The sequence below is a fragment of the Melopsittacus undulatus genome, chromosome 8 (assembly GCF_012275295.1).
Source record: "Melopsittacus undulatus isolate bMelUnd1 chromosome 8, bMelUnd1.mat.Z, whole genome shotgun sequence".
Lineage (NCBI taxonomy): Eukaryota > Metazoa > Chordata > Aves > Psittaciformes > Psittaculidae > Melopsittacus > Melopsittacus undulatus.
Window position 1 is genome coordinate 47,272,770 of NC_047534.1, and position 23,277 is coordinate 47,296,046.

Below are 23,277 nucleotides of genomic sequence, written 5' to 3' on the forward strand. Positions count from 1 at the left end.
GTTTCTATACCTTTACAACTGATGTTACTACTTTGTGTCAACTGTTAATCCCATGGCTAGTTCTGTGGAGCCAGCAAACACAGTTAAGCCATGTTGAAATGTGCACTGTCTGCATTTTGAATCAAAGTGAAATTTCACAAACTTAAGAGTATAGCAGTCTTGAAGCAATGTAATTAGCAGATTACCTGTATATATGACACTGACAAATATTGTTACATTATAGAATATTTGTAGCCACCTGAAGAATTTAATTCTGTTTCCTCAGATAATCAGTTGATAGTAAGAACATATACATATATGTAGCTTGTGAACTCTGATCCACAGAGTCCTCTTAAAGTTAAGCTTTTCTGTGTACAACTCAATATGAATGTCTTGGTACTCAACTTTTCCTTACTTGTCTTAGATTCTTAATGCTGAGAATAATAGACCTGGATTTGTGAATGTCCAGTTTCTGACATGGAACTCACACTAACATTAATACTGTGGCCTGCTGAGCTGTCTGGAGGTGCACAGAACAGCATCTTCTATTGATAGTTATGGAAGTGTATAAGGGAAACCTGCAAACCAATTAATTCTGCTAAATATTTTCTTGATGTTGAAGGGTGTTGGTGATGCTTATGCTTTGAATTAACTTCTTACCAGTCTTCTCATTTTGGTGCTTCGGTTTGCCAAAATCATGTCCCATTACATGGGCTAATGAAATGGGATAATTATTCATGGTTATCTTAAACAGAAAACTGATTTCGTGCTTGTTTAATGTGAATGGCTTTGCTGAAAGTGCTTGTAATCAACATACAAAATTAAATCACAGCATTATAGAATCATAGAATAGTTAGGGTTGGAAAGGACCTTAAGATCATCCAGTTCTAACCCCCCTGCCATGGGCAGGGACACCTCACACTAAACCATATCACCTAAGGCTTCATCCAGCCTGGTCTTGAACACTACCAGGGATGGAGCATTCAAAACGTCCCTGGGCAACACATTTCAGTGCCTCACCACCCTCACCCCCTAACAGTAAAGAATTTCTTCCTTAGATCCAATTTAAACCTTCCCTGTTTAAGTTTTAACCCGTTACCCCATGTCCTATCACTACAGTCCCTAATGAATAGTCCCTCACCAGCATCCCTGTAGGCCCCCTTCAGATACTGGAAGGCTGCTATGAGGTCTCCATGCAGCCTTCTCTTCTCCAGGCTGAACAGCCCCAACTTTCTCAGCCTGTCTTCATATGGGAGGTGCTCCAGTCCCCTGATCATCCTCGTGGCCTCCTCTGGACTTGTTCTAACAGTTCCATGTCCTTTTTATGCTGAGGACACCAGAACTGCACACGATACTCCAAGTGAGGTCTCATGAGAGCAGAGTAGAGGGGCAGGATCACCTCCTTCAAACTGCTGGTCACGCTCCTCTTGATGCAGCTCAGAATACGGTTGGCTTTCTGGGCTGTAAGCACACACACTGACACTGGCTCATGTTCATTTTGTCATCGATCAACACCCCCAAGTCCTTCTCTGCAGGGCTGCTCTGAATCTCTTCTCTGCCCAACCTGTAGCTGTGCCTGGGATTGCTCCGACCCAGATGGAGGACCTTGCACTTGGCATGGTTAAACTTCATGAGGTTGGCATCAGCCCACCTCACAAGTGTGTCAGGGTCCCTCTGGATGGCATTCCTTCCCTCTAGCTTATCAACAGAACCACACAGCTCGGTGTCATCGGCAACTTGCTGAGGGCACACTCAATCCCACTGTCCATGTCAGCGACAAAGATGTTAAACAAGACCGGTATTACTGTTGAATTTCACTGTAGTTTTAATACCTTGTGGATGCAGAGAGCAATGCTGGTGCTAAGCTCTGGCGTATGGGTAAAAAAATGTGTCTAAATTATATAATGTATAAAATATTTAGGAGCCACCAGTACAGAATTTGAGGAGAGCAGGGGAAGGAGGGGAAAAAACCCCAAAGATGATGTATGTGTGGGTTTGTACCTTACTGTTTTGAAGTTATTGAAGCTAAATACATTAAGAGAATCAGGTAATATGTGTAGCTTTTTAGACAAGTTATGGCAGTTCTAAACCTGACACAATTTTTAAATGGATTAAGATGCATTCATTGTAACTTCTCTAAGCTAAACTCAAGAGATGTAATGAAAGATAATTATAAAAGTGACTGAAAATGGGAGGCAAAATCTTTGATATAGAGATATTAAATTTAGTTCTGATAATAGAAAATTTTTCCAGTTTTTCATTATAGGTTAGTTGTATTAATGTGTTTGCTTGAATTTGTTAAGTTTTAGGAAGAAAGATGGCAAGTATTTAAACAAATCAGTGGAAGGATGTTTTAATCTTGGTGGTGAAGAAAGCAAGCGTTGGGAGGCCAGTGCCAATGATGGATATTAAAGCTTTTTGACTATTTTTTTGGTTTTAATGTAAAAAAAAATAATTTTTTTTAACGTCTTCAAATTGTGATTTATGTTTCTCTGTGAAGTTGCCCACTGGCTGTTTCACTTACCCTGCTTGGTATTCATTTAAATATATAAGAAAATGATGTTTAAAAGAAATGCTTCTAGTGGTTGCTAAATTCATTAATGGTTAAGAAGCTAAAAATGACTTGACTCAATGGTTTTGTTTGTGTAATAAATGCATGTCAAAAAAAAATAGCATTCTAACTTGCCCTGTAAGTAGTACCATTAGTAATGAACATCATAGAGGGACCTGACAACGTATGAATTATTCACTGGTAGATTATTATATCTTTGTTGTTAGCATGCAAGATAATGAACATAATTATTGTGGCAGTTTACTCGGGGGAATGTACAGTTCTCCCTTCCGTCTAGACTACCATATAAAGGAGTATTAAGAGAGTATGGGTGAGGTCTGGTAGCGGAGTTGCTACTGCTTATTTCCTCCTTCTGCTGCTTTAGTAAATGCATATTCTTTCTACATGTTAATCTTAAAGGTGGGTTTTGGTGGTGGGTTTTTTGTCGTTTCTGTTTTGTTTTGTTTATTAAGAGTAGTAATCATGTTTCTGTTCTCAGTCTGGCATTACTGAGTGCTGACTAAAAGGATTTGATGTTTAATTGTGGTAGCATTGTAGATTTACCCTCTTCTATTAGAATGGTCTATTATAGTAAATTAGTATGAACAGTCTAATTGCTTAGGAAATCCAGGGTAAAAGGTTAATCAGCAATTTGCCTTTCTTTAAAGGACTTAGCTTGTTATGATTTACTTGTCTTAAAGAACTTTGGAAGGCATTAGTTTGTATGCCTCTCTAATCTATGAGGCAGTCCACCTGATCTTAAGTTAAGCTTTTTGATGAACCAAGTACTTCTATTTTCTGTTTTATATTATGATAATGTAAATTATCTGTAATAAGCCATCCTAATTAAAGTTGGTAAATCTACAGCTCTGCTCCAATTACACACTAATCAATTATACACTAATTTAATTCTACTTAGCTTGATACAGTGCATCATTAATCAGGTTCAGATTTAATACAACAGATTTACTGTATTAACCAAAAAATTGGTGCATTCAAGTAGGCGGAAATAAAGGAAGTCAGAATGCCAACCAGTGTACATAAATACTCTCTTATCAATAATGTGTTACAAAAGATTTCACTTTTCCTTGGGGAAGTATAACTGAAACTAGTTCTTTCTTTGTGAACAGATTATTGTTATGAGCTGAAACCACTGAGAATATAATGCATTTAAGTAGATCATGGTGGTTCTGAATGCAAGACCTAATTCCTTAATGTAGGCATTTGTCTCATGTCTAATGTTATTTAAATGGTGCGTTGCAAATTAAATTTGCCGAAAGTTGCAATGCCCTTTGTGATAGAACTGCAAAAGCCAGTGGCCAGGTAGATGTCTTTCTGTTCAGAGTTCTGAAAGCTTTACCCAGATACAATTCTTTGTAGAAGTTTAACTTATCTGCTGCTCTTACCAATCTGCTGCTCTTTTGATGGGCTCTTACACAGCCACATGTGCAAGGAGGCTGTCTGCATGCTCTGTTGTCCTCTCTTTGCAAGGCCTAGGAATGACTGAAATCTGCTATCTGGAGACTCTAAAAGTTTGAGAGTTGCAGGGTGCAGTTCACGGGAAATATACAGATGCTATACAAAGCTAATATGGTTTCCAAAAGGGCTCAGAAATAAAGACATTAACCAGACAAATAGATAATACTTTCAAACAGAAAGGAAATAGACCAGCAAACAAAAGGATACAAGGTCTGCAGATGAGGTCTCTTAAAAACCACCATTCCTCTCAGAAATGTTTAGCAAAAACATTTTTTGCTAAAAAAGGGTTGATGGGGAATAAGGTATTTGAATAGGTATTTCATAAAATAATATATAGAAACTAAATTAAATAATGAAAGAGTTAAATTTTATTACTGAGAGGAATGTATGATAAATTTTCAGATATCTTTGCCAGAGGATAATGCAGGAGGACAGTCAGGTTGTGCAACAAATTTTGGAAAACATTACTGGAAAACAGAAATAAGAGAACACATGGAGAATGGTTACTGTCCTCAGGCCTGCTGTTCTGGATAACATGCATCTTTACAAAGAAAGGGAACTAAAAAAGATCTCTTTGAGAGTCTGCCTGTTCAGATACAAAAAAGACTCATGATAAGGATTTGTTTTCCTTTGCTGTCTATGCTCTTGATCTGTCCATGTTCAAGATTTCTTCTGATAAAATGGGTATTTAAAAATTCTTAAATCCAGATGGTTTGCAATAAAGGCTTTAGAAAATATACTTGCCTCCAGAATCTTGAGGCTTTTATGTGGTGCATTGATGATTGTCTGTCGTTGCCATTGCTATCACATTCGTGTCCTAAAAACTACAAGGCATATTGAAAGAATCGTGTTCAGAACATCAACAGCAGCCTCAGTTCGTTTTTCCAGGAGATTCATGAGGCAGCCTTTTAGAGCTCTACAATTTGTAAAGGTCTGATTTAGCTTAATAATCTTTGCCAACCAAGTTTGACTTCCCTGTTGTAGGGCCTGAAACTGAATTGAGGAGGAAAAAAGGGTCTTTGAAACATCTCTGGTTCATTTCATGTCTTCAGGATGCATATTGTCCAGTGATATCTTGTATTTACATTTTGGAGAAATATTCATCCTTTCTACAAGTTAAGCTAACAAATGTGCAGTCAAATATCAGTGTCAGTAACAATGTGGTGATTGTTCATGAAACGCAAGAGTTTACTTTTGGAAGTATTTTTAGGGTGGATGTTCCTAATCATTATCTCTGAAAGTGATGTAAAATAATCTGGCTTGTTTTGTGTTAAAACTGAGTGATGAAATTTATACAGGCAGTTAGCACCATCTCAACTAAGGTGACAGTAACTGTCTTAATCCTTCAGTCTTGATAACAAGTGTGCATTTCTATGGTGGTGGTCTTTGGCAATATGATCGTACACTATTTTTTATGTAGAACTGTTTGGAGTACAATATGAAAAGGACGATGATTGCATAATGAAAGGACACCTTTGTCTGTAGAGCACCACGGTGTGGAAGATGGGATATGTGAAGATGAGTGAGATAATGAAGAGGGTTCCTTTAGAGCAGAATTGAATAATCTCCTGGAAGATTGTAATCTAGTCTTGTAAATTCTCCAGCTCCGAGAGGTGACTTTGTTTCCCAAGTGTTTGACTTGTGTTCTTAATATGCTGAGTACATACAATTTTAAGTAGATGAATTGAAATTATACTTTGACCATGTTAAGTACTGGGTATGAGAAACCTGGATATAGAGAAAACCAGGTCCTAAGCATAACAAGTTGTACACTCAAAATTAGTATATTTTTTTAACCTTTGCTCCTACAGAAGTAGCATGATTACACCTTTAATCTCCTTGGGACCTTACGAAATTATATTTATCTATACTTGTATTCAGAATGCTTCAGTATAGAAATTAATGTCACAAAACATTGCTGAGAAAGCCAATAATTGTGTCTTCATAACTGGTGTACATAGAAAGTGTAGGACCAAAAGCTGAATAGGAAGCTGAAATAGAAACCAGCACACACAAGAATGAGCCAATGTCTTATATCGAGCTTTTCCTAACTTTCAAGTATTTGACTTGGAATTCACATGTTTTTAATGTAAGGAGTTTGTGCAATATTGTTTCATACATTGTTGTATACCTCTCTTTTGGGTACAAACACATATTGTATTGTGTTGCAGTCTGAAACTTCAGCAATTTTGCTTAAAATTCAACTGTTACCACATTAGAGTAGATCAGTCAACTGAGAAATCCAGAGTCTTATATTCAGGAAACAGAAATTAAGCGAAATGTGCTGGAAATCTGGTTTGTTGCTTTGTTTTGGTTTTTATATGTAGTGCTTGACTTGAGACATCTAATAATTGTGCACTGTTACCTGTTGTCTCAAAACACATTACGTGTTACATTTTAGTGCATAATTTTAACTCTGCTACTAATTAGTAGAGGAGAACAGAGTTAAAGGTGAAGAACAATCACCTCATGAATGGCAATAAAATTATTAATGAGGTAATAACAACTTATAATGGTAAACTTGTTCACAGTGTGTAACTGGTTGTTTTAGGAATTCATATTTTAAGAAAGCATGCACACGTGCATGATTTAAAATGATGCTCTTAGGTATGTGCCACTGTACATGAAACTTCTGTATAGTATTTCACTAGCTCGCATTACAAATCACTGAAAAGTAACAAGTGATCATTTGCACAATAGGGGTTTTGATTTGTATGATATAAAAGCAAGAATTAAGTCATGATCTTTGCTGACTTCCTACCATGTATGGTATTTACATGGTACACGTATTTATATGTACCACATAAAAAAATGAATGTACTTATGTCCCAGATTCTGTAGGGAAGTAAAAATCTTTGCTGAAAACATAGTTATAAATTGCCTTTGTTACTGGTGGCTTGAAGTCTTATATCTTCAAAACAGGTATTTCTGAATTTTGGGAGAATGTTAGCTACTTTTCAGTTATGATGACTGCTGCAAAAGTTTCTTTATGTGTTCAAGTATTTTATGGTCATGTACATATTCATAGTGGATTTCTATTTAAAGCTTAACTATAATTTCCCTCTAAAATGAATGAGACCCTATTAATAGAAATCTTTGTTAGAGTTTCGTAAAATGGGCACAGTCCTTAACAATTACGGAAAGTTAATTCAACAGTTATGAAAAGTTACTTTTTAGAAATAAAAGCATATTAGCAATACAAATATGTTTTAAGAGTATAAATGTTCCAGATGTTCCCAGTGTTCACAATTGACCACAAATACATCACTACTAAATTGTCTCCCTCGAAAGTAAGTTCTGCAAATACAGTTGTGCCTTTGAGTATGGGAGGAAGAAGAGATCGGGGATATAAGAGCCTAAGCTGACAATACTCTTGATTCTAGAGCAGTTAAACTGCTTGTTGTTATATATGGGCAGACATCTATGCTGTAGCAAAAAGATATATTTATTTTGCTATATATTATGTCTATGTTATATATATGTATGCATACTTTTTTCTTGTTTTTTTTTTTTTTACTATTGCATGAGTTCAAATAGGAGTAAAGTGATTTGGAGACGGTAACTGTTACTTCTGTATTGGCTTCTTAGACACTGTTGAAGGATAACATCTTTCAATATTATTTGGTTACTAGAATGCAGGCTTTAAACACAACTTGCATTTGGCTCTGTTTTGACAATACTAGTTAATATTGTATGTTTTTTGTTAAAGCACTGTTGAAAAAAAGTCTTATTGAGCTATTTGTGGTGTTTTTTTAAAAGATATTTAAGATTTCACATGCAGTTTAACTGATCACAGATGAAACTGTAAATTAATACCTCATGAGTTTTAGTGACTGCAGGGCATTGTTTGTAATTCAAAGCTGCTTTGTTCCTACCCACTAGGAAAAGACCCAGTTGAAGCAAACAAATTAGAGTTTACCATGATATCAAACTATTTACTAAAACTGCAGACTCTAATTTTGAATTTATTATTTTACTGTGACTTTTAAAATAACCTATTTGGAACATTTTTTTAAAGCCTAAATCTCTAGGGATTGAAATAAGATACAAAATCGGTGCAATTGTTGGTCTTAATCCACCTTGGTCAAAATTATGTACTCAAAGGATTACATGGTATATAAAAAGAGAAATGGTTGCAAGTTGTTCTTTGATTAAATGCGTGTCCATTCCTACTGAATTGTATATGGTCATGATACAAATAACAGCTTTATAACAAAATACTTTCAGACATATTTTATTTATAAAGTTTAATATTCTCATTAGTTAGTTAGCGAGAGTCAGGGTAAGCATGTTTGTTTTCAACCTCCTTTTTTGTCTTCTCTAGTCTCAGAGAAGACATAATTATTAGTGAGTAAAAATTGGAGAGGGAAATAGTTTTTATATAATTGAGACATTCTTCCAATGGCAAGACCAAGCCAGGATCTCATGCTAGAAAGAGATAGGCTTTGTCTGTGAACTGAGTCAAGCTCTCGCAGAGGTGTTCCCCTACAGAGTAGTATATTCAAACTCACAGGAGAATCACCTGCAAGTCTGGTAGGGAAGAGATACTTTCTTTAAACTCTGCACAGTAATGCTCTATGTGGATCATCCCACAAGGCTTTATGTGCTACAGAAAATATACTTGAAATATGTTCGAATTGGATAGTGTTGCTTTAACATGGTGACCATCACCAGCCAGCCTTTGCCATAAGAGTCAAATGTTTTCTTTTGCAAGTGGTTCAGCCACACTAAAGTAAGTGTAATATTCTCTCCAAGTCCTCTCAATAACAAAGCACTATGTCATGGTGAAAAAGGCTACTTAAACCAGCTGAATAGCTCATGTACCGCTGCTTGATATTACGTAAGAACACAGTTATGTTCACATCCAGGCAGTTCAAGGGCTCAATTATCTAGCAGTTGAGACTGGGGAGCCATGTCTGTGATATATAGCAAGCATTACCGAATTTCTGTATTTGTTTTGACTATACTCCCAGCTTTTAACAAATAATGTTTAGACAGTTTGTGAAATGGAGATGGTAGTGCTTGGGTGAGGGGTACAGGGGTTGGGTTCTTTGTTACCAAATAAATTTTGGTAGGTGTTTTGTTCATTCCTTCAGTAATTACTTGAATTCATTATGCTTCTGACGTCCGTGGTCTGCTACGGAAAGAGCACAATATCTTCACCATATATACTGGAGAAGTCTACTCATTTTCATCTTTGGGGTCTGTCACTAGCTTGGTATATTTATGGTCTTTATCTCTTGTAGTATGAGATGATCTGAATAATCTCATGCTTCAGTGATAAATTTATAGATCTTGATTGTTTTTCTCCATACTTGACTCTTCTAGACTGGGTCCTGGTTGTCTCCATTAATGTGAAAGCATTTCCATTACTTAGATTATATCTGTTGCTCTTTTCTGTACCCATTTCAGTCTCTCACTGTTTCCATTTAAGGTGATGAGCACCAAAGCTGCTTATGGCATTAATACTGTTGATATTTCACACTGGCATGATGATGTCTCCATTTTTATAAGGAGGAGCAAAGAAGTATCATAACATTGAGATTTTTTTCAATCTGGCGAATCTTAGGCAGTATTTAGGTAAGGGTCCTTTATTGTTTTAGAGCTATTTACGTCATGCGCACCCATCCATCACTCGAAGTGAAGTCTGGATGTATCCTCTTAACAAATAAGTTTTCCAAAATTGCTCTCATAATAACCTCAGGACATTCAGATTTACCCATAGAAACTCTTAATCTGGTCTTGTATAGATATTCAAACTTGTACTTTCAGCTATTTTTGTAGTCTTTGAGCTCTCTTGCATCATTCTTATTATGATTAATACTAGAACGTCTACAGGTATTACAAAAGATGATGTGTTTCTTGGTTTTGTGGGTTGGTTTTTTTTTGGGGGGTGTAACGGGGCTTTTGTGTGTTTGTGGGTGGTTTATCCTGGTTTGTGTGTGTTTTATTATTATTATTTGGACACTTTCAGGGGCTTTCCTTTACTTTCTCCCTCTTCCCAACAGGGGATTTAAGTACAGGTTCTATTTAGTTATTTATTTTTATAATATTTTACTTTATTCATGAAAGGGAAAGTTAACTGTTTTTACCTCTTGGAGAAGTAGTTGTGGTTGGTTTAGATTGCTGTGGAACTTCATTACAGTTGCCTGATTTCTGGAACAGCTGGGTATTCTTTATCTTCTGTGACCTTAATGTGAAAGATTATGCTTGAAATGAAATGAGTTATTGGCTTTGGTTTTCCTCAAAAACTGTGCAGTGAGTTCCTTTGCAATCTCCTTTATATGTTAGTTTCTCTTTTGTGGGAGCTTTTGTGCTACATGTTGAAAATTAAAAGAATGTTCAATCTAGAGATAAGAAAACTGATGAAATGTCATTTGATTTTCTCCTGCACTTCTAATTATAGACACGGAGGGCTGGTATGAACCTCAAGTCCATTGTATAGAACCAAGCTAAACATATATCGCTGGAATATATAAAAGTTTGTCTAACCGTTCTCAAAATGTGAGTGAAAGAGATTCTTCCCTGCCTGTGTAGGCTGTTTCCTTATATGTACTTAGCTTTCTGTAATGTGTAGTCTAAGTTTTAGTTAAGTTCATTTGTTTGTGCCTGCAAGAGATATGAAATGCTCATCATTCAACTGCCCATCTTCTTTCTCAACATTTTCTTGAATAAACTAAATTTCTTCAATATTTTCTTAAGTATTGATCTGCTTGAAAAAAGAAAAAAAAGTTGATATCAAGTTAATGGTCACTGTGTGACATTTAACTACTGGATGCTTATGCATTGGTGTTTGTTCCAGCAGCTTTTCAGACACAGAGATTAACCTTCAGTGGTCTGTAGCTGCTGGTTTCCCCACATGGGATTTTCCACACTGAGAAGTGGACCCATGTGAATGTCATGAGATTAAGCAAGGCCAGGTGCAGGTTTCTGCACCTGGGTCAGGACAACTCCTGATATCAGTACAGGCTGGGGATGAAGGGATTGAGAGCAGTCCTGTGGAGAAGGACGTGGAGGTCCTGGTGGATGAAAAACTGGTGGACATGAGCTGGCAGTGTGAGCTTGCAGTCCAAAAAGCCAGCTGTATCCTGAGCCATGTCAAAAGAAGCATGACCAGCAGGTCCAGGGAGGTGATCCTGCCCCTCTGCTCCGCTCTCATGAGACCCCGCTTGGAGTACTGTATCCAGCTCTGGAGTCTTAGCACAGGGAAGATACAGACCTGTTAGAGCGAGTCTAGAGGACCATAGTAATAGCCAGATGGCTGGAACAGCTCTTCTGTGAAGAGTGGGTGAGAGAGCTGGGATTGTTTAGCCTGGAAAAGAGAGGGATCTGGAGAGACCTTACTGCATCCTTTCAGTAATTAAAAGGGGCTTATAAGAAAGTCAGAACAAACTTTTTAGCAGGGTCTGTTATAATAGGACAAGGGGTAATGGTTTTAAACTGAAAGGGGGAACATTTAGACTAGATATGAGGAAGAAATTTTTTACAATGAGGATGATAAAGCAAACACGGAAGAGGTGGTCCAGAGCAGTGGTAGATGCCCCATCCCTTGCAGCATTCACAGTCAGGTAGATGGAGCTCTGAGGAAGCTGATCTCACTGAAGGTGTCACTGCTCATTGCAAGGGGGTTGGACTAGATGACCTTTAAAAGTCCCTTCCAACCCAGACTACTCTGATCTGTGATTTCTTATTCAAGAAAGTATTTCTGTAACACTAACAAAGACGGATTAATATTTTCCCCTAGTTCCTGTAGGGCTGAGGCTTAGAAGATACATTTCTTCCTACTTGATTCCAGCCTTCTTTGAGGGAGAGAGAAATTCTTTTGTGCTTATCTCCTGTGATGAAGTGCTGCATTTCAGAAACACTGTTCAGCAAGTGCTGGTGTGATTCTGTGAAACTTAACAGCTGACCGTGAGCTTCTCAATAATACCATGAAGACTAATGCAGGCTATCACTAAACACGTCTTGTCAGTATTGTAGTGGCAGAGTGTACATAGACAGGGGAAGTCAAAATGACCAGTTTATCAGAGGGATATTTGTGTCAAATGTTTGGATTTTTTCTTTCAATCTATGAAGTTCTGCTGTGAAATTAGCCTTTTAGTGCTGCTTGGAACATTGCTCCCTGAAATGATTTATACAGTACTATTGCCTTGCAGCTTTTTTGCATCTTGTGATTTTTGGGTGGTGTCCTCCCCTTCCCCCTTAATTGTGTATGCTAATTTTCTCACCCAAAAGGTGACCCTCTGAGATTGTGCCTATGGAGTGAAGAGATGGACTGAATTGTCATAGGCTGTGGGATGAGTTATTTTTAGCTGTTGGCATTTCAGGCTGGAACACTTCATTCTGTCGTGCTTGTTAATGAGTCATCTGGAGAAAATGGGCTTCTTGCTTTCAGAGAGGGTCTGTAGCAAATAATAATAGGCTAATCTCTGCAGGAGATATTCTGTCAAGTAACTAAAGATTCATCTAGAAAAATATGATGAAATGGAGACTTATCTCCCTGGAAGAATAAACATGCACTTTCTATAACTATTGTATTATGATGTATATGAAGATCTCAAAAACTGGAAGACTGGTGGAGAGCCTAGCCATGGTATAATAGAGGAACATTTCTGAGAAAGCAGGTTAGTTGAAGACAGTCACCTTTTATGGATAGAGTTTGTAGTTGCTTTCTAATTCAGAACATCATTTGTTTCTTGAAATCTGAATACGTTATCTAGTTCTAGGGACCTTAGGAAAAGATTCCTAACTAGGTAAGCTCAATGTAAGGCTTGCATCCTTGAGAGAACCCCAGATTTACCAGTTTCCAGTGTATTACTTTTAAGGATTATCCAGCATCTTTGTTTTGGTCCCTACTGAAGACCATATTTTGTTTTGTTTTTTGCTTTCTCTATGCAAATCAAAGTCTCTCCTTTGACCTCTTCCCTTAAGGTTTGAAGGATTTTGTGCTGATATATCAGGGAAGGGTTTGTTTTTCAGGTGAAAATACCACCACTCAAGTAAAAAACAGCGTAAGATAATGATTAATCAAAGTTGTTAATCTCATTGCTTAATTTTTGTAGTATTGAAATTTCAGAGTTTGGTAGTGTAAATGAATTATTTATTAAAAGAAACTATGCAATGATTCAGGGGAAACTGTAGGAAAGAGAGGAGAAAAAAGACTCCCAAACCCTATTCTGCTAAGGAAATGATCATAAGAACAGCATCAGTGTCAAGTCTTTTTGTCACCTTTGGTACTTTTGCCACTTACAAGCTATGTAATTACCTTCTTTTGTTTACACACCTTCCTCTTGTAAAGCATATTACAAGTGTGAAGAGGCCTCTCTGTTTTGGTGGCAAAAGGATTTTTCCTTTAGAGGTAATAATTTGTACTCTTCATTGCTTATTTAGTCTTTAGTATTTGCTTTTTTTCAATTATCAGTGGAATACTGAGATAAAAGTTTGCTGCTCCTAAGTAACCTATGGGGCTTAGGCTGGGTTAGTCAAGACAAATATTTAACATTTTAGACCTTTGGTATATATCTACATTTTAGACCATGGTGATGTGGTCAAAATACCTGCAAAACGTAAAAATAAGTTGGTGCATGTATCACAATAAATTTAACTGCAGTAGCATGGAATTTTTCATGGGAAAACTTACCCTGTCTTTTAGCAGAAAGAATTAACTTTTCCTAAACATCAGGCTGCTGTGGCTATACTGCTTCCAAATCCTGATCTCATTAGTTTATGCCTAGTTTGAGTGTACTATAATGACTACAGATTGTCCCACAATTGTCTCCTTAGCAGGCAGTTTATTCATCTTCTCGTATTATATGTATCCAGTCCTTGGATGTCATCCCACCAGTTCTGCTTGTAGGAGAGCCAGGTTTTTGTCTTTTACAAAAGTGAAAGCAACGTATTTCTATGTTATCCTGTCTGAACAGTTCTGGATCCTTTTCTTCTTTATTTCTTTTCTTCCTTTTTTTTTTTTTCTCCTGAGTATCCAAAGATGTTGATAATAAATAGGTGGTTCCTCCTGTGGTGTCCAGTACTACCTACTGAAAATAAAGGTGTGAACACATGATAATGTACTTATCAAAAACTTACAAAAAGGAACATACTTGGGAGTATGTGTGTGTGCTTGTGGTAATAAATATTGCCTGTGTTTGAGCTGCAGAAATTCATGTTGTTACCTCATACTAGGAGGTGAGTGTCTTAAGGGATATTCAAGACAACTGTATTGAGAAACGGGGAGGTTAGAGGACTAAAATAGAAATCTTGGTGTTTGGTTGTGCTCAAGGCAGCATTTTTTGCACTCATTATTTGTTCATGAGGAAAACTTATAGCTCAGTGCATGTTAATAGGAGCTTGGAGTGGATGTGTACTGTCTTCTTGGTTTACTTAGAAATTCTGATGTATTTTAATGTTTTCTTGATTTAAACTTACCAACTAGATGCTGGTTTAAAAGAATTTAAAATAGCATAAGGGATGAAGAAAAATAGATGTTTTAGCAGTGTAGTTGATGTCATGTGAACCACTTAATTATAGTAAAGAACAAAAAAGTGGTTTAGATATTGGTTAACATCTGTCACTATTATTTTGAACTTTGTGCTAGTGGAGAACGTTGCTCAGATAAAATGCTTCTTTATCTGAGTGATGTATGGAAACAGTTTATAATTTTGTTTTGGAATAGCTCTGCAAAACTTTCTAATATTTTATCAAGTCTGAATTGGAACCCAGACTTTGCACCTTGGTGAACCTACTTTTCACTGTTTTACTGTTTTGGTGTATTGATAACCGGCAAACTTTAAACTGATTCACTGGCAAACTTGCTAGGATTGAGTGCTCCCTCGGCAAGTTTGCCGATGACACCAAGCTGTGTGGTTGTGTTGATACGCTGGAGGGAAGGAATGCCATCCAGAGGGACCTTGACACACTTGTGAGGTGGGCTGATGCCAACCTCATGAAGTTTAACCATGACAAGTGCAAGGTCCTGCACCTGGGTCAGGGCAATTCCAGGCACAGCTACAGGTTGGGCAAAAAGAAAATTCAGAGCAGCCCTGTAGAGGAGGACTTGGGGGTGTTGGTCAATGAGAAAATGAACATGAGCCAGCTTCAGTGTGTGCTCACAGCCCAGAAAGCCAACCATATCCTGGGCTGCATCAAAAGGAGCGTGACCAGCAGGTCAAAGGAGGTGATCCTGCCCCTCTACTCTGCTCTCATGAGACCTCACTTGGAGTATTGTGTGCAGTTCTGGTGTCCTCAACATAAAAAGGACATGGAACTGTTAGAACAAGTCCAGAGGAGGCCACGAGGATGATCAGGGGACTGGAGCACCTCCCCTATAAAGACAGGCTGAGAAAGTTGGGGTTGTTCAGCCTGAAGAAGAGAAGGCTGCGTGGAGACATCATAGCAGCCTTCCAGTATCTGAAGGGGGCCTACAGGGATGCTGGTGAGGGACTCTTCATTAGGGACTATAGTGATAGGACAAGGGGTAACGGGTTGAAACTTCTAAGTTAAACTTAAGGAAGTTTAGGTTGGATATAAGGAAGAAATTCTTTACTGTTACGGTGGTGAGGTACTGGAATGGGTTGCCCAAGGAGGTTGTGAATGCTCCATCCCTGGCAGTGTTCAAGGCCAGGTTGGATGAAGCCTTGGGTGATATGGTTTAGTGTGAGGTGTCCCTGCCCATGGCAGGGGTGTTGGAACTAGATGATCTTAAGGTGCTTTCCAACCCTAACTATTCTATGATTCTATAAGAAAACTACAAATTGTAAAGTTACCTTAGTAAAATATTTCTCTCTGCGAGGTTTGAGTGTGCATGCTTTCTTGTCAGTTCTATATAGGCAATTTAATGCGATTTGTACTGCAGCTTTAGATAATCTAAATTGTAGCAAAGATAAGGTCTAAGATCTCTTGGTGACTGAATACTTTTAATATTAAAATCTTCTTGGCAAATATTGTACTAAGTTAAACAAATTTTCTCTTTGATGTGAGCTGGAGTAAGTTGATGCTTGTGAAACAGCAGTTTCAATTAGCATTCACTAAAGGTTTATTGACAGTTAACACCTGGTCTCTACTGTGCCAAGTGGGAAGCATCTACTGCAGTCTCATATGATTGTTGCATAATTAGGATTATGATCTCTAATTTGCTTTTAATTTTGTAAATCTAACCTTATTTTCACAACCAGTCAGTGTTACTTGTGTTGCTGCATTTATTTTTTAGAACTAAGTTATTGATGTTGAAAGGATTAAGTATGCTCCTCTAGTATGATAAACAACTTGCCCTTTCATTGGTTAGTTTTACTAGTAGGTCTCAGAAAGTAGGTGTTCTTCCCATGCTACTTTGAGGAGCAAGCAGCAAATGACACAGTATTTTTGGAAGTAGTATTCTTGTATGCAAGCTGCCAAATGTATACTGGGAACATCAGGAGCAAGTGTAAATGTTTTCGTAATACTACTGAGAAATAACAAAGGGAATGACCTTGTTCCTTACTGCTCCTGAATGTACTTTGGCACATCCGAGAATGAAAAAGGTAAATGCTGCATACATTTCCTTGCCTGTGTGTCTTTTGATCCTTACTGGCAATGTATAAGGGCAGGGAGCTATTTCTGTCTACAGTGTTTTGCAACAAATACTGTGGTGCAAATCCCTAGATGTATCTGCAGAATTTTTGAGTTTTGCCTGATCTTTGGAAGATCTTCTTCCAGAAAGGCAGTGGGAGAAAAGCATAAACTTGAGAACTTCTGAACTGTCAGAAATTCTCCATAGTATTTTTTTGATTATCTGTCCTCAGATGAAACTTTTGAAAACATTTTCATTGGAAACTGAAGGAAGGGAGAGAAAACTTTTAGTCTTCTTGACCCACACTATGCTAATCATATATAATACACATATTTTAAGGTTTGTGAAGGGACTCCATATATATAACGTGTGTATGTATTCGTAGTTTTTAGGGACAGTTGAATCAGAAATGTAATCTTTTAATAATCCAGTGGTCTAGTTTTTCCTTTCATTTTCCTACAGAATTTCAGAATATCGACAGAAAAAGTTGCCTTGTGGTGGCTGATGTTTTTGAGTGTAGTCGTGTACATTTTTGAGATAACGTAGAGGAGGAAGATATCTAGATAATCTGGAATAAGAGAAGGTTTTCAAGAGCACTTGCATAAATCTGCCTGACTCTGCTGAGAAAAGAAAAACAAGAGTACTTTGAGAAATTTCTTTACATCATGATCCTTAAGAGCTGATGTTTTAACCTTACATTTGAATGACTGTTACTTTTTCCATCTTGTTTCAATATGCCTAAATGCAAACACATGTGGAAAATGTTCTTTTGGCTTTTATCAAACTGACATTTAAGTGCATTTTTTTCAACCTTGCTAACATTCGTGGTAAAAATATTTCAAAGCTATGAATCTTGCAATTTGCCTATGCATTTTTTTTTCTACTTCTTTCATATATTAACATTTGGTACTCATAATCTTAACCTGGTTGGAATTACTGGCTTTTTTCATTTGCTGTTTGTTTGGATGAGGTGATTAGGAAAATACTTTATGTGAAATACTAGTTTGCAACAGTAAATACTTCCATGAAGAGTCACTGTTTTCTGAACTTCAGTAAATAAAGGAGAAAAATATGGTAATCTGCTGTATTCAATTGTAGCAGTCATATTCCGAACATATTTAGCTTTCTCATGTGTTATATGTCCATGGTGTTAACCTGTCTCCAATACTTCCTTTTTAGCATGTTTGATTCTTCCCCTCTACTCCCCTATCAATTCCCAAGCTCTTTAATTCTGTGCCAAGGTAATAAGGAGAAGGACTAGCTCTGCATAAAGTCAGTCATTTTGAAACAGCTGTTATAAAGTTTTCTCATGTACCTCTGTGATTGTACCTTATTTCAAAAAGGCAGTATTTTTGCTCTTTCAGATTCAATTTTAAGTAAGAACAAGCAGTTATATCTGCATCTCAATCTTAATTGGTTATATGTCAAAGACTAGGGGTGAAATAGTTCATATATACATATATATATATATATAAACTATCTTTTCTAAGGTTTGAACTTTGAACACTGAGTTGTACAATATAGAGAAATTAGGTACGCTTGTTAGAGTTAAAAATATTAATTACTTTCCTTTTTACCCACAGTATTTGCCTCAAAGTATTCTCCCTTTTACTTACATTTAAAAATAATACTTTGTGGCTTAATTGTAATCCTTGAATCTCAAGGCTAGACCTTTTCCTTAAACCTGAATTGGATTTTACTTCGTATCGAATTATGAGGGCTTCAGCTTGCCTGCTAACACTGACCAGGAAGGTTGTCTTTCTGTAACATGTGCCCCATCTGCCTGGCGGTGTGGCTGCCTGCATTGTTCTGGCATTGGCCCAGGCTGTGATGAAACTGAGAATGTGACAGATGACAGCCTTGTCCAGATGTACGCATAAGTACTTCTGCCATGCCTTGCAAAACAGTCAGGATGCAGGTTTGGCATTATTTAGTTGTTTGTCGTGATTTATTCCTTGAAGGTTTCCTTAAAAAATTGAAATAATATTTGTTACTCTGTTTGTGGTTTTACTGAGCTTTTAGTATTATTAAACCAGGTTGTATAATATGATGCTCACTCTCACATATTTTTTTTCCTTAATTTATGGAGTGATTTTGTAGACATTCTGACACAGGTTACTTAATTTGGAGATTTAAGTAGATTTAAAAAAATGCAATTAAAAGGATCAAACATCTAACTGTCAGTGTATTAGTCTGGTTCTCCTCACAGCTGAACGTTTGAGCTATTGCAATGTCTTAATATGACTACCTCTTTTAACTAAAAATAAATATCAGGGAAAGGTGTCAGAATCACCATAATTATGGTTTTTAATTAAAATCTAATTAAAATTCATCCAATAGCTTGAAAACATACCAGATCCTACCCTACCTTCCTCTCTAGAGGTATCACAAAGGCTGCCTCCCTAGCCCTTACCTCCAAAAAACAAAGGTTGCAGAGCTACTTGCAACTTGCAACCTTTTGTTGATTAAGAGATTCCCATCTTAGTGTTTTTGAAAGTTTTTATAACACCAAACAAAAATCCACTGGAAATATTGTATTATTATTATACAAAGTATCCAGGTGTTTGTCTTACATTTAGGCTGTTATTATCCACGTGCACAAGCAAAAAGGGCCAAAATGATTTTTCTCTCCTCTCTAGCTGTTTTTGGCAGCTAATTTTTTTTTAACGTGTAGCTCCCTGCTGATGTATGCTATTGAGTACATCTTGGGTAATAAGCAGATATATCAAAAGATATCCAGGGCAACACACCCTGCTGAAAAACAAGAGATTACTTCTTGCAGATAAGTACCTTCTGACATATGCATCAGAAATGTTTTTCCTGGTGCTCTCTCTCTGTATGATGTCAGTTAAATGTTAGTATTTTGTGGCCATTTTCCTTTTCAAAAGGAGTTTCTTTTTAGTCTAATATAAATTGTGTCCAAAAACTTGAACAGCTTTACTTGAATTGCTTTAATTTTTCTTACTTGTAGCTCCATTGCCTTGTGTTGTCTGCCTTCAGTTGCAGGGAATGTTTTATGTGCTTATTTTCCTTGTCAGTTTGGTTTTGAAACCATGGTGAGCCAAACATTATTGTATTTGTTGCTGTGTAACAGAGAAGATAGTCCCAGCTCCAAAAGCCTCAGTTTTTGTGTATAAAACGAGTTACAGGAGATGGGTATTGATCCAGGAGAGGATTGTCAGTCATTAGGATGGAGAATAGCCTCGGGAAATCACACAGCCTTGCTGAAGACTTTTTTTTTTAGACATTATGGTGAAGGACATTTTGAAAGAAGGTTTAAAATAAATTTGCTAATATTCACAGAAAATTCTAGTCACTGGACATTGGATGATATCATGGGTTGGTGAGAGAAAAGGTGTTTTTGTTGACTGCTTTGCGCTGAGAGGCTGTTGTAAATCTGAATGCACTGAAAGAAAGATGTTATGTTCAGCACTATAATGCTTTGCTGGCCCTTGAAAATGTATGGAAGTGGCTTCTGCTTGAAATGACTGAGAAGAGGGATGTAGAGTGAGCTGGTCACAGGGGCAGTTGACAGTCATGATCTTTGCAGCTGTCTGAAGGGGTTAGATATTAAGATGAGTGCATTTATTTGTATAATATAGTAAAATGTGCGTTTTAAGAACGGGAAAGAATCGTGTAGGGTTTACGCATAATTTGGTAAGAGGACACAGAAGATGAATAGTGATGCTCAGGTTATGACTGGTTTGAGTGACAAAAAGGGTGATGACATTGTCAGTAGCGATACTGCGAGGAAATTCTCACAACTATCTCCAGTTGCAGGTAATCGTATGGCATATGCAAGGGGAGTCTGTGCCTTTTAAAAATAAGTCTCCAACCTCCTGTAATGTAAGAGGGTGCTTAAAAAAACCAAACAAAACAACAACAAAAAAACCCCTAAAATTTAATTCTCATTTGTATTCTTTTATGAAATAGCTTCTTCCATTACCACCTTGTACTTTTTTTAGTAGCCATTAATTCTGTCAAAAGGGAAGCTACTGAAAAGCTTCACCTTTCAGTGTCAAATTCAGTTAGGAGTCAATCCTTCTGAAAAACAGGGGAGGGAGGGAAAAAAAGGCTTCTGGCCGAAGTGCTATTGCCTTTAGTATAATTGAGCAAATCATTAACATATCCTCTTTGGTCAGTGTTAGAGTTGATCAGCAGTATCACCACTGGAAACATATGCTGCTGCAAATGGAAACTTGATTTTGTTAAAATACACTGCGATGTGGTGAACAAATTCATGGTACCAAAAATGGGGCCCCTTGATACGGTGCTGATTGAGGGATTTATTATTCTGTTATTTAAGGTTATGGTATGTTGCTAGGTCAGGAGAAGGGTCACAGTTCTCAGATATAGCACAGCCTTAAAAAATACTCAGAGAGACCAACAATTGCAGAATGTGAAACAAAAATATTATTCAGTCTTGCTCATAAGGTTTTAATTTTCTTGAATTATCTGAAGTGTGATAACAGCTTGGTCCTGAAGCACACACAGAAGCTCTGTTTAGCATTCACGGGCCTCAGAGCAGTTTCTACAGTTGAGCTTCCTTCCTTAAAATGGAGAGTTTTATAAAAGCAAATACCATGTTTCTGAGGCATACTGGAATGACAGTCTTCTCTCTGCAGGTCAGACATACAGCAGACAGTGACGAAGTCAGCGTTCCCACGCTGCCTGTGCCATCTGCTGACATTTTGAAAAATGTCCATCTAACTCCTCATCTTCTTAAGATAAAAAGCTATTGACATTCTTAATTTTGAGGTCATTCTTGATACAACTTGCTTGTCTGGCTTTTGTGGGTTATAACAACACCATTTATATCATCCTTCTGGTGTGTCATGGAAAAGGACCAGCAATAATTCTTTTTCTTGCATTTGTACGAACTCTCATGCTATTTCATGTAACAGACCTTCATAGGTGTTGAGTTTGCTATCTTAATTAGGAGAAAAGGAGTTAGTACTTCTAATGTTAGTGCTGAAATAGTGAAAGATAGTTGCCATTGTTTGTCTTACTATTTTAAGTAATTGTAAAAAGATTTGTTCAGATGATTTCTTAGATTACAAAGATGTCAACTTGAAGTCTTCATAATACAGATAGTATTTTAAGGCTGTTTACAATTTGGTTCCCTAAATTCGAGATACCACATATCTTACTCATTCAAACTACAAGATAAGCTTTTAAATGCATACTCATATATATTTGGAGCTGCTAATGTCCGTGATCAGCTACAGTATACTAAATTTATCAGGTTTAACATGCCATTAAATAATATGGACATAGAAACATTAGATGGCTTTAGGTAAAGGAATTAAAATGTCAATCAGTATGCTTGTAGCTATACAAAAATACAAAAATAACCATGTGATTTGGGCAGTACACATTCAGAGGTAAAGTGTCAATTAAATTAAAGAAAAAATATTGCCGACATACATAATTGGTATATGACAGTTTGTATGTCTTTGCTGGAGAAGCAATTGTTAGGAGACCTGTTGGTTTCTGTTACTTTTTTTTTCCCCACTTTGAGCTTATTGCTATCATTTGAGGTTTCAGTTGCTTGACATAGAATTGGTGGATAATTAGTAGTGTGGATAGCTGTGAAAAGCATATGTAGCAATTTAGTTCTTGGTTCTTTCTAATTGTATGCCCATCGGTAGTTTGCTAGGGTGAGTAGCTCATTATTCAGACATCTTAAATGGAAAGTACTGTAGAAGGGAAAATGTTCCTATTAGTACCAATGTATTGAAAATCAAAACCTTTTAAACAAACAAGTCATTATTTGACAAATCTATCCCTAAAGCTATTGTTCACATACTGTAAGGAGACTGGGGTTTGTGAGGGGGAGATGAAGGGTAGGCTAGGCAGATAGTGTTAATTTTTCACTGTGTCTGAAATAAGGATGTGTCACTTTTTTGAAAAGATACTAAAGGTGAATACAAGAAAATATGTTAAAATACATCCAAATGGGCAAGCTTCATTTGTTCAGGGTAAACTTCTAAAGTTAATAGACCTGAAGGGTGAATCTGGGCTATTAATTAGGGTTGACCTTGAAATCATTTTAAACCTCAAATATGCATACAAATTTTATAGAAAACATTTTAACTTGCCTGCAGGGGTACTTCCTTCTGAGTCTAATGCCTTCTGAGGTTGTTCATCCTGCTGTTCAGTACACTCATTTTGAAGTGTGTTTAGAACTTACAGGCGTGATGCAGTATTCATGCACAGCAGTCTCCACAGCTCCCTGTGTCCTGTGGCACTTGCCTGTGACTAGAGACAAGACTGGTTCTTGAGCTGCGGTGTACTTGGATCAGATGCAAAGTATACCCTAGTCAAGGAAGACCATCTTACAGAACGCTATTTGGCTCTTAGCCTTAAAATTTTATCTGAAATATGAGGATAGATATTTCCATTAAAAGTTTAAATATTTCTTTTAATGATCAAACCTAATAATATACTACTGAACATTACCAGAATATGCTATGTTTTCATGGTAGTATGACTTGAAGGATTTGAAAGCTCATCGGAAGACACATGGCTTTTCTGTTATCAGATTTTCTCACATACTAGTAGATTTGTTCATAAAAGCTCCTCACCTGTCAAAATGTACTATTTCATATGAAATCTTAAAACATAGCACTGTTGTTTGGGTCAAGTTAATTTTGAAACAGACATCAGATCTCCTCAATCTTCTCACTTGATTTTACATTCTTTTTTTAGCTTTAATGAGGTG

At 36.9% G+C, this 23,277-nt stretch overlaps 1 protein-coding gene across 2 annotated transcripts in view; it reads left to right on the forward strand.

The window, feature by feature from the left end:
* ADK (adenosine kinase) overlaps positions 1 to 23,277 on the forward strand; it is a 299,743-nt gene that overhangs the window by 61,113 nt on the left and 215,353 nt on the right. The window lies entirely within an intron of this gene.